Source organism: Barbus barbus (assembly GCF_936440315.1).
Source record: "Barbus barbus genome assembly, chromosome: 6".
NCBI classification, from domain to species: domain Eukaryota; kingdom Metazoa; phylum Chordata; class Actinopteri; order Cypriniformes; family Cyprinidae; genus Barbus; species Barbus barbus.
The window spans coordinates 6,924,377-6,945,000 of NC_136734.1; the positions used below are offsets into that span (position 1 = coordinate 6,924,377).

Consider the following 20,624-nt stretch of genomic DNA (forward strand, 5'->3'; position numbering starts at 1 on the left):
TTTTGGCTAAATATGACAACTTTTCCTTGTTGTGCGTCTTAGAGAAACAGCAATGTTTCAGCAAATGTAATTTGCACATTTATTGGTCATCTCTCAGGTATGGTATCTTTGAATGAATGTTTTGACATGCTTGTTAAGCTTTCTGTTAACCCATTTAACATGTAATGGTAATCTGGTGTGCTTAACATGGATGTACCATAACATTTCAAACAAGAAATCATTAAACATGCCAGTACAGTCAGTGCACAGGAATGAATGAAAAACAGCAATGGCAACTGCTCTATATTGACCACCGCATTGCCCTTTAACCCATATATAGAATTTCAGTTACGCTCAAACACAATATTGATGTTGACTGCTACTGGAAGAGGAAAACTGGGAACTATCACTATACATAGAGATCATATGATCCAGTCTGCTTTCTCAGTGTTGTGCAGACTTTATTTGTATGCATCACACGTTACTATTCAATTCAATATATAAAAATTACAATATTGCCAAAGCTTGAAATATATGTGGAGAAATATAATAACAATGAAAAGATCAAAATAATAGAATACAAACATTATAACAATATGAACTTAAATAAACAGTGTAACAAATAACTTGTGTGAACATTTCATACCACAGTGTTTAACATATAAACACACAGGCTGAGGGCCACTGAGGTAGACAGTAGGGAAACACACTGAGGTCAGACATAATACACATATTACACACATTATGTACATTCACCTGCTGTCTCTCAGGCTGTGGCACGTCCACACATATCTTGCAGCCAGTGCTGCTGTCTGTCCCTCTCCTAGTACTATATTTATTTGTTCCTCTTCAGTCATGGCTGTGAAGTTCTTGAATTTGTTGATTTATATGTCTCTGACTGATTTAAATTGGAAAAAGTGAAGTAGGAAGTGCGTCTCTGTCTCGATCTCTCCTGTCTCACAGTGAGCACACACTCTTTGCTCTCTGGGTAACCAGCTCTTTCTGTGTCTGCCGGTCTCGATGGCTACTCTGTGCTCACTGAGCCTGCACTTGGTCAGGATCTGCCTCTGCTTTGTGTCTTTGACACTCTGGAGATTTTCTTCTAATTCATATTTTAATTTTATAGTTTCATAGAGTTGTAATTTACTTTGTGTTTTGGTTTCTTGATCCCAATGTTCCAGATATATTTTTATATATAAATATATTTTTAGATTGTTTGATCATTTGATTTATTTTGATGTTTGGGTGAGAAGAAGTGCTGGTCCGAGACTGATTAGTGATAGTAGAGTTAGTCAGGTTAATAAGTCTCAGAACCAGCTGACTTACGGGACTTTTTTCGGGGTTCAGTTCTTGGGTTTGTAGTGCTTTAAAATGTAGCGATTCTGTGGGACTTGATTTTAGGTGCATCCATAATTTGAGGGATCTTTTTTGTATATTTATAATCAATGGGAATCGGTCTAATTCTGCCCTACATGCATTAGTGGGTGTTCTCCTTTGTAATTTTAGAATCGTTTTGCAGAATTCTGTGTGTAGGGCTTCTGTTGGATGTCTGTCCCATCTAGTGTAGCTATTTAAATATACCCTGAAGCCATATGTGTATCTGCTGTGTGTAAACATGAATCTATATGCATTCAGCAGAGCATTTGAGTCCCCTCAATTAATGGATGTAGACACAAGGCCCGTGGTTAGTCCTGCAGATTTGGGACTTCAGTGCAGACATCTTCCTGGAACACAGCTAGGATTGGAGAGCTTTCAGCTGTTCTTTGAGTGGTGAAATGCAATGTCAGAAAAAATACTGGTATTAAATACTAGCGGTAGGGATGTAACGATTACCGGTTTGACGATAAATCATGATAAAATTCCCCGCGGTTAGTATTACCGTTTCATATTTTAATTATCATTAAAACCGTATTCGATTACCGTGATTTAAACAACTCGCGATAAATAAATACTGTCCGGCATAAAGCAGAGTTTTCAGTAACAGTCTCACGTGCATGCGCACAGCAGCACAGTAGTTTCGTTCTGAGTGAAAATAGGGCGGAAAAGCTGGGAGGTTTTAAAAGAGTGCTAAGGGAATTATACAAATTAATATATCAATGAATTAATCATATGAATGTACCTCTGAAGGATCTGACTGTCTTCAGAAACAATTCGATGGCATTTTGTTTTCATCTTCGCTCCATGTAATACCTAAAGGAAGTGTTCGCGGAGTTCACAGGAATCAGCTGTAATTCAGCTTTTCCGTATAAAGCGCCATCTGCTGTCAGAGACTGGATTTACAGACACTTATTTACATTCAGCCTGTGTGCAGTTTCTGTCTGGCCAAAAAATTGACCAAATTTGCATGACCTGCTGTAAATTTTAACCGGTTGATGAAAAACAAACTTATGTACATTTAAACAATTCAGATATGCTATATAGGATTATTTATGGAGCAGATAAAATACATATAATCATTTATTAATTATCATTTTAATTTAACCCTTTTCTTTAAAGGCTGAAATGTGTGGTCTACCTTTATGTTAAACTTTTTCAAAGCTTTATTTGAACATTTACATTATTTATTTGAACATGCTATTAAACTGGTGTCAGTCAAATTGTCATTTAAAATACAGACCTCACTGGTAATGTTATTGTTTTAGTGATTATGCAAACAAAAAGTCATTTTATTTGCTGTTTGTTGATTTTTAAGTATGAAACTTGGTGAAGTGATTTATGTTTCGGTACTTTTTGAACATCTCCAGCACATTTTAACAATACCGTGATAATACTGATAACCGTGATAATTTTGGTCACTATAATCGTGATTAGAAATTTTCATACCGTTACATCCCTAACTAGCGGTGAGTGAAGGAAAATCTGCAGGCGGTTTCAATGCAAGGGAAGCTTAGGTGAATGAGTGTCAATTAGGGGTATGCGTTTTGAGAATGATTTGTCTGTGATTTTGTTTCTATAACAAACGGGTGATATTTTGTGTGTTTGTACATTGGCTAATTTAGCCATGTCATGTCAGCTGACTCTTGAAGTTTTTCATGTTCTTCATATTCTGTGCAGTAATTCGTTCACAATTTTCAGTTAAAGGCATTTCATTATTGAATTCAGAGATGTCATTATCTAGCTCAGTTTAGTTTAAATATTATCTGCGAAATCAAATTGACGATAATCACTAGAAATTAAGTGTCCCCAAATGAGCAAGCCAGAGGCGACAGCGGCAAGGAACCAAAACTCCCTCTGTGACAGAATGGAGAAAAAAAAACCTTGGGACAAACCAGGCTCAGTTGGGGGGCCAGTTCTCCTCTGGCCAGGAGATAATTGCTTATTTATTGTTTACTTATTGTTTTAATAAAAATTTTAAATGTATAAATATATTTATATTTTATATTGTTGCAATTTCTAATAATAATAGTATTACGTAGTTAGGTATTTTATAATATTTTTAGTTATTTTCTTTTATTTTTATTGTATTTAAGTAAAGTTCTTCACTGGAGATATGTCCCCGGGGCTCATCCAGGTGTCCCGGCCTCCGCCAACGATCAGGGAGACATCATCTCCTGACGCCGATCCACCATCTGATCCGGACACGGACAATCATCACGGACAATCATCTTCAATATCATCTCTTTTTGTGAGCAAAAATAGATGATATTGGAGATATAGTGTCAAAAATGCAACTTACAATATGAACTTCTTGCTTATTGAGATGTACAATCAGCCTAAAAATACAAACTAATGTTTTGAATGACCATACTTTCCTACCATATAAATCCCTTGGGGATAGAGTTATGGGGATAGTTTGCTCAGAGGTTAGGGTTCTGTTGTTATTTACTCACCTACAGGTTGTTCCAGGCCTGTATGAATTTCTTTCAGCTTTGAACACATAAGAAGATATTTTGGGGTATGTTGATGGCCAAGCAGTTGGCGGCAGCCATTGACTTAGTATGGACAAAAAATGCTGTGAAGGTCAATGGCTGCGGTCAATGGTTTGGTGGACAACATTCTTCAAAATATCTTCTTTTGTAATCTGCAGAGGAAGGAGTCGCATCCAGATTTGGAACAAGTTGAGGGTGAGTAAATGATGACATAATTTTCTTTTTTGGATGAACTATCCCTACCATTTTAAACCTTATAACACAATAAAATCTTAAACGATATATTAAAATTACCATTAAAAATTACTTTAACCCAACATATGCATTGTAAGTACCATGTAAATACATCATAACACATTAAAAATAATATAACAAAACTTAAAAAAAGTAGTACTTTCACAGACTTTTACATTAACTGTTCTCCCCTGGTGGAATGACCTGCCCAACTCAGTCCGAGCAGATGAGTCCTTAGCCATCTTCAAGAAAAGGCTAAAAACACATCTCTTCCATCTTTTTTTGACCCTCTAACTCTAGCACTCTCTATTCTAATTCTATATATATATACCTTGCTACGTGCAATACATTAGGCTAACCAAGACTTGTCATAGCATTTGCATAATATTGCTCTTTTGTTGATTTTGATTGCTTCCATTGTCCTCATTTCTAAATCCCTTTGGATGAAAGTGTTTGCTAAATGACTAAATACTAAATGTAAATATATTGACTTGAAATCAATATCACATTTGTAATCATGCTGACACGCGTGAATAGCTAGCTTGCTTGTGTGATATTACTATATGTGACCCTGTACCACAAAACCAGTCATTTTTCGAAATTGAGATTTATACATCATCTGAAAGCTGAATAAATAAGCTTTCCATTGATGAATTGTTTTTTAGGATCGGACAATATTTGGCCGAGAAAAAACTATTTGAAAATCTGGAATCTGAGGGTGCAAAAAAATCTAAATATTTCGAAAATGGCCTTTAAATTTGTCCAAATGAAATTCTTAGCAATGTATATTACTAATCAAAAATGAAGTTTTGATATATTTACAGTAGGACATTTACAAAATATCTTCATGGAACATAATCTTTACTTAATGTCCTAATGATTTCTTGGCATAAAAGAAAAATTGATAATGTTGAACCATACAATGTATTTTTGGCTATTGCTACAAATATACCCCAGTGACTTAAGACTGGTTTTGTGGTCCAGGGTCACATGTTGTATATAAATACAAGACAAAAACTCATACAAGGCATTTTTGCCATCATATATAAAATATGTTGTGGATTTTTTTTTAAATAATGTCAGCTTCATCATCACACACACCTAGTGTAAATCAGTTTGAAAGTAATGACAGATTGCATAGTTTTTTTTGTTTTTTTTTTTGGTTCTGCCTGTGTAGTAGATCCGCTGACCTTTTCCAGAAAGTCTGTGTCAGCCCAAAACAGTTTCAGGACTTTCAGAATCAGGTTTGCATTGGTGGTTAATTTTACTCTAGCTTCCTCTGGTCCAGTGACCCGTACTGAGCTGAATCCATACTGCAGCAGCAGGACTTTCAGCTGGGAGCGAGCCAGCGGTTTTGGGGCTCTGGTGATGAAATACCAATGAAAGCTCTCTTAAAATAGAGGTTTAGTTTCATATGTCAAATGCTCTTTGATAGAAGCGAATCTATATCCCTGTAATGAAGAACTACAGCCAGACCTCATCAGCAGTTCTTGCTGAAAAATAAGCGAATGGTTGGAAATATTGATCATTGGCAAAGCGGTGGTGCTCCTTTTGTATTACAAGTTCATGTTTGTCTTTCATCAAGATTTATGTGCAACAGATGGTATTGATAGTGAACAGGTTGAGTCAGCAAAAGGCAACTTAGTCTTGAAGGCCTACAGCATATTTGATACTTATATAATTTGATATAAAAATAAACTATATATATATATATATATATATAGTTCAACACAAGCCTCATGGTAATGATGCAAATCTCATTTAGTTCAAATGTATGTTTTAGCAATGCTCCAGTTTATTTAGCAAGAAAATCAACAAACTATTGAAACGGCGGGTGGTAGCAGAAACACTTTTGTGTTTTACGTCTCAGCATGCTTTCTCAAGCTGCTTCCAATGAAACACGAATAGTGAGGAGAGAGACAGAGAGCGTTTCGCTGACCGTCGCTCAAGCGCTCACCTCCAGTCTCAGATGTGATTTATTACCTGAAACGCTTGGGAATGTTCAGACAGACAGAGAGAAGATTAAAAAAACGACAAGATGAAAGTTTTTATCCATACTGCTTTTTTGCCTCGTCTTTTTGATCTAAGCAAGGAATTTCTCAGAGCGGACGTGGAAATAAAGTGTGAAAAGATGAGTCTGTTCTCAGTGTGTGTGTGTGTGTGCTGTACATACAGCTCAAACATATTATATTACAATATTATTCAGCCTTTGGCAAATTTTACTTATATCTTGACATTTACTTGTCTGGAATGATTTGAAAAGAGTGATTTGAAAAGAGGAACAATCATTTCAATCTAGCATGTTATATTTGAAATTAATGCAACAAGTAAAATACTGTAAAATCTGGCAACAATCTAACAACCATCATGCCAATCATTGCATTTTGTTTTTTAAATTGAACTCAAGGAAGAATGATTTTTAATCACTTCATTTATATGCACCAATATAACAACACAAAAAAATAAGAACCAGTATTTACCTAGATTTTTTTAAACAAAATCATTGTAATACAAATTAATAAATTAATCTGAGTTTTTAATTGAAAACTGACAAAATTACCTAATTTATGTAAATTAATTAATCCTCATAAGTATAACTTTGCTATTGTTTCTGAATTTTAAATCAGAGATGCTGTTAAAGCATGTTTCAATGCTGTCAAATTTGTGAGTCAGAAGACAAGACGAGATTGGAGATTGAAGAGAAAAATAAATAAATAAAATAAATAAATATATATATATATATATATATATATATAAATAATTATAAGAATCATATAAAAAGGGTATTGTGTGCCCACAATTTTTGCCAGTTAAATCAGTGTAAATACTCTACTGTTATATATTAATTTTCAATATTCTTGAAAGAAATGTCACCGGGGTTGCATTTATTTGATCCAAAATATAGAAAAGTTGTAATATTGTGAAATGTTATTGCAATTTTAAATAATGCCTTTCTATCTGAATATAATTTAAAGTGTAATTTATTGGTGTGGTCAAAGCTGAATTTTTAGCATCAATACTCCAGTCTTCAGTGTCACATGATCCTTCAGAAATCATGTTGATTTGCTGATTAAGAAACATTTCTGATTATTATCAGTTGTGCTGTTGAATATTTTTGTGTAAACCGTGATACATTTTATTTTTCAGGATAATTTGATAAATATTTACATTTTAGCAGACGATTTTATCCTACGCGACTTACAAATGAGTACAATGGAAGCAATCAAAATCAACAATAGAGCAATGATACGCAAGTGTTATAACAAGTCTCAGTTATCTTAGCACAGTACACATAACAAGGTTCCCCTTCAGGAACTCGAGCTGCGTTGGAAACGCTAGGGGAACGTCTTCAGCGATATAAAGCTCTGAATCATATGTGTAAACAGACCAAACGATGGGCGAGACGTCAGAGGCGGGTGACGTCATGACCAGGAATCTTAAAAGCACGTGAGGTGCAGCCAGGGTCAGCTTTCTGTCATTCAGCAAAGCTCTCTGTGTGTGTCAGTACATGATCTATGTCTGTGAGTCTTATTTACTGTTGTCTGTCAAGTTACACCAAGCATTCAGCAATCAGATACTCCAGCAATGTCTAAAGCGAGTGCTAAGACAGTTAAGGGCGAAAGCAGATCGCGTTTTAGACTGTGTGTTCCTCCCTGCCCACGCTATATTACGAGCGGGGACACACACAGTTTGTGCGTGGTCTGCTTGGTAGCGAAGGTGAGACATTGCGTGGTCTGCATTGTGAGAGATTGCCACTGCGTATGCTTCGCTCCCGGAAGGCTCTCGTGAGGAGGGAGCTTTCACCAGCGTTCCTCACGGTTCTGGCCCCACTTCCACCGAGTGGCAGCTGCACACGTGGGGTTCGCAGCTGGATCTGGCAGAGGGAATGGAGACGGGCGAGTCCCTATCTTCTTCCTCACCTGCCAGATCCGTTGCGGTCTCTTCCCCCCGGGGAGCGGGCTCTGCGCTTCTCCTATTTTCCTCTGAGGGGGTTGATGTGGAGAGCATTGAGGATTCGCCCACTCAGTCCCCACAGTATGAGGAGTTATTGGAGGTAGTTACTCATGCGGTTGCCAAATTAAACATCGATTGGCCTGCCGAGAAACAGGCTTGAACAGCAGAAAAGTAAACTCGATGAGCCTGCCTTTTTTTCCTGATCTCTACACCGAAGTGTCAAGATCGTGGAAGAAACCTTTCTCAGCCCCCTTATTCATCCCCGCCTCTGATTATTATGGAAATGTGGCGGGGCTAGATGAATGCGGTTACAGAGCGATGTCCCTGGTTGAACAGACACTCGCGAGCTATCTTGCCCTCCAAGCCGCTGCGCACTACATCAGCACTGGTGGGCAAGTGGTACACGGCAGCGGGTCAGGCTGGTGCGTGTCTGCACACTATGTCAGTGTTACAGGCGTTTCAAGCTGACCTGCTAAAGGAGCTAGATGAAGGCGAGCAAATCAAATCTGATGATATTGTAGAACTGAGGAGAACCGCTGATTTAGGCATTTGGGGTTGACCCTGTCCGATATGAAAGATAAGGACATGGTCTTCCTTATGGACGCCCCGCTTGCGCTGTCTGGTCTGTTCGGCGACGCCGTCAATTCCGTCGTCGAAAGATATCAGGAGGCTCGTAAACAGGCGGTGGCGTTTCAGCGGTTTCTCCCTTGCCGTTGTATAGCTCTGGGGGCTGCTGGGCGGGTACCGGCTCCTCATACAGGGAGATTCAGAAACAGAGTTTCCTCTCATGGTCCTCCGCAGCAGGACCAAGGTCAGCGGCGCTCTAAGTCGGGGGCTTCTAAGGCGAAAAAAAGCGGTCCTGACATCCAAATAAGCTCCGGACTGCTCCCCCTACTGTGGAAGAGTGGAGTGCACCACATTACACGGTGTCTGTCTCTCCTCAGCGCGCTCTGGAGATCGTTCTGCCAACCCTGCCAGTGTTCCAGGGTGCCTGGAACGGTGTCTCCAGCGAGTGTTTCTCTCATTATTTTCCACCCAGGAAAAGACCCCTTTGGGGGCCTCTCGAGCAGCTAGTTCGGCCATGCCCTGCCGGTCCTCCGCTTCAGGGCACCAAGCTAGCAGCTCCAAGCACACCAGAGAGACTGTAGAGAAAGGCTATCCTATTCAGTTCGGCGCTCCGCCGCCGCCTTTCAGTGGAGTTTTTCTCACATTAGTGGGCCCAGAGCAGGCTCTGGTATTAGAACAAGAAGAGAACACTCTCGTGAGGAAGGAGGCCATCGAGGTGGTCCCTCCTCTCGACAGAGAGTCCGGGTTCTACAGCCACTACTTCATTGTTCCAAAGAAGGATGGTGGGTTGCATCCGATTTTAGATCTACAGCTATTGAACCGCTCAGTCATGCGTCTGAAGTTCAAAATGCTCACTGTCAAACAGGTCGTGTCTCAGATCAGGTCCGAGGACTGGTTTGTCACGATAGATCTAAAAGATGCTTACTTCCATATATCCATCCTTCCCAGTCACAGGAAGTTCCTGAGGTTCGCTTTCAGGGGCAAAGCTTACCAATATCGGGTTCTTCCCTTCGGCCTAACACTTTCACCCCACACTTTCACGAAGTGTGTGGATACTGCTCTGGCTCCTCTGCGACTCCAGGGCATCTGCATACTAAATTATATAGACGATTGGTTGATTTTAGCTCAATCAGAGCAGATGGCGGTTCGACATCGATCGTTCTCACTTATATGAAAGAATTGGGGTTATTTATCTTTATATAACATATATAATTGGGGCACTTATCTGGTGTGGGATTCGACCACGATGCAGGCATGTATGTCCCCTGCTTGGATAAGAGTCGATCCTCACGTCAGTCAAGAGAGTAAAAGAGGTGACAGTGACAGTGACTCACTGTCAAGCAGTTTCAAAAACTGCTGGGTCTGATGGCAGCTGCGTACAACGTGATACCTTTTGGCCTGCGGTCCATGAGACCCCTACAGTGGTGGCTCAAGACCAAGGAGTTCTCCCTGAGGGGAAACCCACTTCGCATGATCAAGATCACGCTGCGATGCCTACGTGCCTTAGACATGTGGAGAAAACCTTGGTTCTTGTCTCAGGGCCCGGTGCTGGGAGCTCCTTGTCGCCACATAACGCTATCGACCGATGCATCCCTCACCAGTCATGAGCGGTCATAAGTGGCCACCCTGCCTGCGGTCTGTAGAGTGGTCGCCATCTCATGTGGCACATCGACTGCCTGGAGATTCTGGCCGTGTTTCGAGCACTCAAACAATTTCGACCAGACCTGAGAGATCAACGTGTGTTGGTGCGCACCGACAACACAGCGGTGGTCTTTTATATCAACCACCAGGGGGATCTGCATTCGCGCCCCTTGTACAAGCTTGCACACCAGATCCTTGTGTGGTCCCAAGGGAAACTCCTCTCGCTGAGAGCAGTTCATATTCCTGGGCATATGAATATGGGAGCAGACATCCTGGAGAGACGGGGGCCGAGGCCCGGGAAATGGTTTTTGGTTAGGCTCAGGTGGATCTGTTTGCGACTCGTCAGACATTGCACTGTCACCTCTGGTTCTCTCATCGTTCGCACCTTTCACATTCAAACATCCACGTGAGGCACGCGCGAATGTAAACGCCCACATCGCCTCCGCGCAAACAAACAAGTTCATCCCGGCTACTTTCTGTCTCTGGAAGAGGATCTGCTGAGAGAAATAACCCAGAATTTCAAAATGTGTGTTTGTTTTTTTCCTTCAGAGCACATAAACAATATACACTATGAAAATGCCAGATTCAAAAGCTTGGAGTCAGTAATATATAGGAATTAAAACTTTTATTTAGCACACAAGTGATGATAAAGAAATGTATCCTGTTACAAACTATGCTGTTCTTCTGAACTTTCTATTCATCAAAAAAATACAAATATATTCTTCTCAGCTCTTTTCAACATAATAATAATAATAATAATAATAATAATAAATGTTTTTTTGAGCAGCAAATCAGAATATTAGAATGATTTCTGAAGGATCATATGACTGGAGTAATGATGCTAAAAAGTCAGCTTTGATTGTTCAGGCCTGAGGTACGGTCTCGTGTCTCTCCTTGGGACCTCGCTGTGGTGCTAGAAGCTCTATGCAGGCCTCCCTTTTAGCCTATCTAAGAGATATCAGATCATCTTCTTATACGTTAAAGACTGCATTTCTGTTAGCTATATCTTCTCTAAAGAGAGTTGGGGATCTGCAGGCCCTTTCTGTGGCCACTTCTTATCTCGACTTTGTGCCCGGTCTGGCCAAAGCTTTTCTGTACCCTCATGCGGGGTATGTCCCTAAGGTCCCCTCCTCTACACTACGGCCTGTTGTACTTCAGGCTTTTTGTCCTCCTCCCTTCACGGAGCCTGACCAGCAGAGGCTTAATTGTATGTGTCCAGTGCGAGCAGTGTCTACGCCCCTCACGTTCGTCAGGTTCTACTACCTAGATCTGCTCTCTTGCCATAGCTGTGTCTTCCACACTAGGCAGGTGTTTGCAAGTCTGGCGGCGTGGACATCTCCTTCCTCTAGAGTTTCCGACGCAGCTCGAGTTACTGAAGGGGAACTTCCCAGGTTACGGCTGCAACTCACGTGCTTTTAAGCTTCCTGGTCATGATGTCAACCGCCTCTGACGTCTCGCCCATCGTTTGGTCTGATTACACATATGATTCAGAGCTTGATATCGCTGAAGACGTTCCCCTAGTGTTTCCGACGCAGCTCGAGTTCCTGAAGGGGAACCATGGTTACATATGTAACCTGGGACGTTTTTTAAATTATTATTATATAATAAATAAAAAGAAAACCGATAGAATATAAAAAAATAGAGCAAGCTAGTGTTAGACAGCATTTATTTGAAATATAAACCTTTTGTAACATTATAAATGTCTTTACTTTAACTTTTGATACATTTTTATGAATTACTTGCTGAATAAAATTGTGAAGTAGTTTACAAATGTTACTGACCTCAAAGTTTTGAATGGTACTGTATGTTGTGGCGCAGCCATCACGTGCAGCTACTGCTAGATATTTTAATGTGCATCATTGAATGATTTTGGCAAACTCTCCTCAAACAAGAAATGCCCTTCATGCTTTGCAGAGTCTAACAATGCAGAATATTTGACTCCCAGCAAACAAACCGCGATAGCTGACGGTTAATGCAGGAGCTTCAAATAAACAGTCCCTGCGCTGTTACAGATGAACTACAGCTATCAGAGAAACCCGAAATTGCCACAATTAGAATTTGCACATTTTTCATTGATTTATTTAACCTTTTCAAAATGTCACACTAATTGAAGGAGGTTTGTGGATAATTAATTTCCCCTCCTCAATGCAAGGGCAATTAGAAGAACCTGGAAGACACAGTATGATTATTAATTAAAGTATTTTAAAAATCATTTAATCCAGTAAAAACTCCTAAGCTGCACTGTGGAACTTTTAGTTAAACGATAATATGTACACTATGTACATACAGTATTATTAGTTTTGTAATATTTTAAAATTAGTGTGATTTGTATTTTAATGTATTTCATTTTTTTCATTTGTAAAGTACATCAGGAACACATAATATAACTGGCCACACACTGATACCCACAAACAGTTTTCTCTTAGAATCTGCTAAAAAAACAAAAAAAAACACTAATAATTTGAAAGAAAAGGCTAGTTGCAAATCTTAAACTTCACATTTTTAAATAGAAAGACTGAAATGATCATAAACAACATTACTGTTCAATAATTCATACAAGTGCTTTAGCAAGATATAGTTTTGACATTTCAGCTTGCACACCCTTATTATTTTTCCCCATAGACTTCCATTGCAAGTTCGTTACTGTAAATGCAATATTTGCATGTGTATTCCTTTAACTTCCTGACTTGTGTTTGACAATGATGGCTGAACACATCTGAAAATTAGAAGTCAACCGGATTCAGTCTTTTCCAGTTCATGTGCAACGCAATGCAGACGAACTAACAGAAGTGAATGAGAGTATAATGCATTTCTCATTGCTGCTTGTCTCTGCAGAAACTCCAACTCACATTCTCTCTTGCAGTGCATTTACAGCATTATGTGTACAATTTTGGCAGTACAACTAAAGGGACAAAAACACACACAGTGAACTTTTCAAAGAGCGTTTAATAAGGATGCTCGACAAATTGTGCATCTGTTTGATTAGAATCTCCCACAATAGAGTTGCATTCAATTATTCATGGTAAAATACACCAGCTCTACTGCATTTGCATTTATAACTCTCTTTGTCACTTTTATAGCAACTTTGAGGGGTGAAACAATCGGTCTGGTTTTGCCATGTGGTGTGAAAGCATCTAACAGCGGACACTCAGGTCAACAAATCATGGATGCTAGTCTGCGGTTCAAGACTTCGGGCTTATAAATGGATTTAATCAACTTTCTGTGGGCAGCAGCCTTCAGAATTACACAAACCTTTGATGAATTAAAACCAAAATTATTTGACAGGGGATATACTGGCTATCAAATAAAAGAGCAACTCTGATAGATCTTAAAATGGAAAGTGCTGCGTGGAGCGAATGTTTTATACTAACACAATGGGCAAACAGACATTTGATCATTTAAAGGCAATGTACCATTCTTTAAAAATGTGTTTTTAGTCAAAGCACGTCTTCGGACAGAAGTTAATTATAATGGAGCACATGACAAACAAACCGCTATTCATATCAGATCAGCAGTCCAGAGTCACAAATCAAAGCAGTTGCTTAAGTTTGGTGATTAAGGTTGTTTGTCCATGTGCTTCCAAACCCTATGCCTCTCTTTCTTCTGTAAAAGTAAATAAATAAATAAATAATAAAATAAAATAAAATGTGTTCAAAAATATTCATACCCAAGTAGACAAAAGTGAATAAAATTTAATGTGTTTGTCACACAATGCTGTGTATTAGCGTATAGATTTCAATTTCTGTACAGTCGAATCTAACTGTCATGCCATTAGAATTTCATATTAAGAAATTATTTTATCCCAAAAAGCAAATTATGCTCCCTTCGAACTGGTTTTCTTTAAAATACAAATCTTGTGTAATACCAGGCTATCTGTAATCAGAAGCATATTTAAAACTGGAATATAGTTTAATTTCATTCACATGTGTTTCATAAACACATAATCCTTTCTGGATCACAATCCGCCATCAAAATTATACATTTAATTATTCCAGCTGGTGTGAGAAAAGGCTATAAACGATCTGCCACCTGCAGGATCCTCAATTTCATGTGAAAACCTACCCGTATCACTCAAATTATAAAACATTATTATAAGCTAACCATTGTGAATCGGGCTAAAGTAAGGTGATAGTTTTGAACACTGGCTTTTATGTACTTCAAATATTGATTTCAGATCATTTTTAACCTAAAAAAGTTACGGACTGCAGCTTTAAAGGGGTCATCGGATGCAAAATTAACTTCAAGTTGTTTGAACGTGTGTTGGAAGTGTGTGTACACATCCATCCTATAATGATAAAAATCCACCCAGTGTATTTTTTAAAGAGGTCATACGATGAGATTTCATGTTTTCCTTTGTCTTTGGAGTGTTACAAGCTGTTTGTGCATATATAAGATCTGTAAAGTTTTAAAGATTAAAGTCTCAAACCCAAAGAGATATCCTTCTTAAAACGGCTTATTCAAACACGCCCCCACATATCTACGTCACGGTGTGCGAAGATTTGCATAGCACTGCAATGAAAGAAGGTGTAACTTTTATTCTTGCTGTAGTAATGCTGTAGTATTGCTGTAGTCTCCACTACCATGTCGCAGAGACGCTATGTGTTTCGTTGTGAAAGCAAAAGTACTTTGTTTGGCCTTCCAAATGAGGACACAACTAGAAATCAGTGGTTAAGTTATATTTACAACACTGTTCCAGAACAGTACAACACACATATTCAAGTGTGTGCAGCCCATTTTACGGAGGACTGTTTCCTGATCCTGGGAGAGAGTAACCTACAATGTGAACACTATGAATGGCTGTGATGTGAACAGTATAAAGTGGGGCAATTCCAACGTCGCAAGGACAGTCTGGTGCTTCTGAAACACAGCCTGTACGTTTCGATATTTAAAGAATTTGCTACTGACTATTCAAATGTGAGTTTTGAGCAGTGTAGAGTAGGCCTAGTGCTTGTTTGGCGTTTCACAAATGCAGACATGGTGTTATGTTTACGCGGTGCGGTGCAAAAGACTGTATGAGACATTATAATCAGTAATTATGTCCTCACAGAATGCAAATTGTTTTAGTCTTGTCGCGCTGTGACACGGCATCACAACATGATAAGGGGCGTAACATTTCTGTCACACGATTGAGGTATTCAGCCAATCACAACGCACTGGATAGCTAACCAATCAGAGCAGGCCTCGCTTCTCAGAACAATAAGCTTTATAAAAATAGGCACGTTTCAGAACGGGAGAGCATAGAAGAGCAACAATCGTGTACAATCGTGTATGTGGAAAATAATATGTTTTTTGAACCTCGAAACACGTAAAAACATTGCATTACACCAAATACATAAATAATGTTATTTTTAGCAACATCATATGACCCTTTTTAATCCCGGTTTTAAAATCCCCTTTCTCAAATCAGGCTGTTCTGAGAGCCCTGTCAGAATGACGTAGTTCTGTACAGAGCGCTCCCACGATAGTTGATTGACAAGCCGTTTTACCTTAGACCCGCCTTGAGTGAGCTGTAAACAGTCTGGCCACCATTGTGTCGACTCCGGTGCAGGGGAAGACAAGATGTCTCAGATTAAGCGATTGGAGTGCTTTGTTGTTGGATGTAATAATGAATATAGAAGTCTTCATTTACTCCTAACATCTGAGCCGCTGAAGATGCAGAGGATTAACGGTTCAATTTTTAATTAACGGTTTCAACGGTTTAGGCGGGCACTCTAACAAGGAGGCTAAAGGCCACGGCCTCTAGCGTCAGTCGCTAGAGCGCCACTTCTTTGAGATCAAGGGAGTGAGGTTTACACGCACCAGCACCCTTGCCTACGTCTGTTACACTTGCTAAAAACAGAGTTGATTTTGACAGATTTAAAAAGGTGTTTTTTACACTACTATTGAGAAATTTTAACCAAAGTATGAAAAGTAACCATAGACTTTTAATTACGACCCTAAAGAATCATATCAACTTGTGCAAAAAGGGCATCCGATGACCCCTTTAAATACTTGACTAAATTATTCAGTCATGCAAAGATTAATAAAGTTCCAGATTGAAATGACTATTCAGGTTTTAGTATCTGGAGGACATTTAAGTTCTTCTGATCAGACTGTTCTTCAGGACGGCTGGTCTGATAGATTGTGTGTATTGGTTGACTTTTAGTAGTAAAGTGTGTGTATTTTCAGGCTGCTAAATCCAGAGGCACAGACATCATCATCTGCTTTACTCTAAAGGTCAGTTTTCATTTCCGCACCCCATAAAGCACTTACTCATTCCAGACAGCTTGTTTTAACATGCAGGGTTTGTTGTCTTTTATCTTTAACTCCATTGTCACGTTCACATCTCGTGAGATATGCAGAGTCCACCCAGCTTCCACATAACATCTGTTCTCAATGCTTCATACTCTAAATGTTGCTGATGACACAGTCCTAAATAGATTCATAATGAATCCACAGCTTACTTTAAAGTTATAATGCTGTGATGATATAATATTATTGAATATTTTATGTTAAAACTGGAAAACATTTTCATTTAATAGCAGTTGACATGCAAGTATCTGAAAACATTACAGTCGATTTTACGTTTGTGTGTGTCCATCACTTTCACAGATGTGTCATATTTCAAATTATTGTTTACTTTTTGTATTTTTTACTGTCCCATCTTGTGCACCAGTGTTATAAATCAAATATGTTTATTTATATAATACTAAAAATTTATATATATACACGTGTATATATACAGGGTCCCTGTAAACAGCACAGTATGAATGACCCTCCTACTGAACAGTAGCCTGTATCAGTGGATTTTATAAAGCTTCCCTGTAAAGCCCTGAGGAAAAAAGAAGAAAAAAAAACAGCGGGCACTGTGTCAGCATCCGCCTTTGTTCTTTTTACTTTTACAGTCTTCTCTTCATCTTCTTTTTTCCCTCTGAAAATTGAAACCACCGGTTCTTACATTTATCGCGACATCGGCAGAAAAACAAAACCCAAACCCTGTGTTTGGTCTCTTTTTCTCTCGCCTGGATAAATCAGATTCTGACAAGTCAGCCTTTTGATAGATTTCTTCTGGGTATTATTGACCAGGAATATTGTACAATGCACAGTGGTGATGCTTTCGCTGCAATCCCATCTAGACGATGCCCGAGTCTTTATCTCCCACTTTAATTCACAGCCAGGGAGTTGCACGCTTTATTCTTGTCCTGCGAAGGAGAACACTGCCAACGGTCAACAGCTGCCTGTGGCTCTGTGACATAAAACATCTCAACACCACCAGTTTATCAACCAGAACTTCAAGATTTGAAATGACTCATTTAACAACAGTGCAAATAAATCCATTTTTTTTTTTTTTAGGTTTTCAGATGTAGATGTGAATGATGAGTGTTGTGTGTCATCATGACTCTCTGATCTTCTAGTCTCTAGATTTGACTCACATCTTTCAGTTAATGTAGGTCTATGGGATTTCTACACCTCTTATTTTATGTGCTGGGTGATAATTGTAAGTATGTTTACTAAGAAAAGTAATAACACTGCAGTTTAACACTTTTGGATAAATCTCTAACCCTAATACTTAAAGCGATTCTTCCTTTAAAAAGGTCAACTAAAAACTCATATTTGTATCCTCAAATCCAATTAAAACGCCTCGTTTGGTTAATTCACCTGACACTAAGTTGCTGTTGTTTGTCCCTTTACCTGCTGTAAACACACCTCTACTAAACATATATTTTATATAGAAACATATATGAGATTGATGTGATTTTGTTTTTGCACTGGACGAAATTACTTAACATAATTCAACATATAATTCTGCCAAGAGGTCAATCTATGACATTTAGTAGATCTTCTTTTGAGCACGTCTTCTTCTCATGCACATTTACAGGTCAAAGTTCAACCAGAACTTCTTCACCAGAGCTTGTATTTCTGGTCTCCCACATTCGCATATGTATAACTAAACAAACAGTGCATTGTTGTTCCTTAGAAAACCTCCACTTTCCAAATCCTTCAGTCTCTTTGTCGCTACTTGGTGGAATGAGCTGCCAACCTCTACTGAAGCAACTGCAAAAACCATCACAACTTTCAAGAAGCAACTGAAGGCACTTTTCCTGCCAGTATTTAATCACTCCACAACCCTAAACCAGTTCTTACGCGTGGCTGGTAGTCCAGTCCCCCAACACTTTGACTCTTCACAAAATATTCAATATAATACGTATGCATTTTCTGAAGAGAGACAATCACTTATATTAGTTTAGGCTTTTATTAATGTATGAACATTTATCAACGCACACACATCAAACATGCTAAATGGAAGCTCAAACTTGCTTGCTTAATGCACAAGATCTAATTATGTTTTGTTATAATGTGTCACACAACCACAATTGAGATTCTGTTGACAATTTTTGAAGCTTGGAAGTTTTGACAGAATGGACCCCTAGTAGAAAGTAATATATTTAAAATGCACGCTATTTCATACTAAGTATAGTTCAAATCTTTTAACATATGTCATATCACTCGAGACTTACTAGTATAAAAATTATAATTAAACTTTATTTGGAGTAATACTTGTGCACAATGAACATTTCTTAATATTAAGCCTAGAGTGTGTTTTAATGTCACTATTGATGAGGGTTATATGATCTTTGTATAATATCAGTTATTAAACACGATATATTTAAAGAGTACCTAAAGTATACTTACAGTATAGTTCCACTTTATCACAATAACATATACTTCAGTATGTTTAGTTGGACTTCAGCAGTACTTCCGCACAATTAATGTGCATTACGTACAAAAATATTAGTTGTTCCAATTTAGCTAGTTTAGTATACCAAAAGTACAATTGCAGGTTATTTTTATTGAGCACATAAATATGTAAATGTATTTGTAGTATACTGAAAAATGTATGTATTTCAAATACATTTCATATATTTATTTTTCATTAGGGAAATAAATCTGTCAGGTTTTAAAAATTGACATTGTTGTTTCAAAGATTAATTATATTCTTGTGGGTTTGAAATTACATGATGGTGAGTAATTGATGACAGAGTTTCCTTTTTTTGGGTGAACTTTCCCTATTTACTAGGCTGTGATTCTCCAGCATTCTGGCTCCAGCATACATTCACACAGAAGGCTCTCCAGCAATTTGATGGCAATTTTCTGGAATCAAAGTCCAGTGTGAATGTAGCTTTACTGTGTTGCTGTGCATCATCATGGTGTCAAGTCACCTCTTTCTCACGTATGGCTTTTTGGACAAACTGAAGGAAAATGTGTTTTATTCACTAAAACAAACGTTTTCTTATGGCAGTCCAGCAGCATTTCATTGCACAAACCAGCCATCACTTCAAAGACGCTATTCGAATCTGACAGTCCTGCTTTCTTGAGCTGCATTTGACAAGTTTTTGAGTGTTTCTTTTTGTTCAGACCAGTTTCCTTACAAATTGTGCATCTGACTCTAGGTTTAGAGGGCATGGAGAAAACGATACTACAAATGCGATGCCGCTGAATGATTTGGTTTGTCTGGCTGTGCATGGCAGGGCAGCAGTGGCGAGGCTGAGATAGCAGGATGATAGCCGTGATAAACTTATAATGACAGAGCCCACTGCAGAAACTGACTTTGCACACAAAGGCCAGCCTCACTTCTGCCCGTTACTGGAGCATGTGCTGCGTCTGCAGCACTGGCTTCACTGCTACATGTGTGGACATGTTCTGAACCATGAAATGCTGGGTCAAAATCTCTGGTATTAACAGAGGCACCAGCCTTAAGGTCTGTCTGTATGGTTCCACAGAGGACAAATTATCATGATATCATGCAAAAATCACGCATCTGATTTCCTCAGACAAGCAGCTGTTAGATATGACAGCAGATTGTTGAAAACACATCCTCACACCAACTCCTCACTTCCAAAGCCTAAAGCATGGCATAAAAAGGTAAAAATAACCCACAGACAAATTATATGGCTTTTGACAGACATTAAGTAATGTCTGGCATTCATCTGGCATAATAACAGTATAATTGTGTAAAACTGAGATCATCACTGTTAGATCATCAACGCCCTTGTGAAAAAGAAGTGCACGTAATTGTATTGCACTTGTAGTGTACTTCAAATCTTAATATATATATTAAGGACAGCCCTGGTGTAGAATATGTTATTTACAAGTACTAATAAGCAACCAATAAGCATGCTAATACGCAATTAGTTAATACTAGAAATTGGTCCCAACTTAAATGTTAAGTTACCTTACTTTTTTTTTTTTTTTTTTTTTTTTTATCTTTTGTCATGTTTTAAAGAAGTATTTTTTTATGTAAACAAATTGTAACTAAAGCACATGTAAAGTTTTTTTAAATGTAAAAATATTACATTAAAACAATATTTTACATGTCGTAAATTGCAGCTTCTTCATCAT

At 38.5% G+C, this 20,624-nt stretch overlaps 1 protein-coding gene across 1 annotated transcript in view; it reads left to right on the forward strand.

Moving 5' to 3' along the window:
- LOC306870996 (astrotactin-2-like) overlaps nucleotides 1–20,624 on the forward strand; it is a gene marked incomplete at its 5' end in the record, with an annotated part of 500,403 nt that overhangs the window by 1,168 nt on the left and 478,611 nt on the right.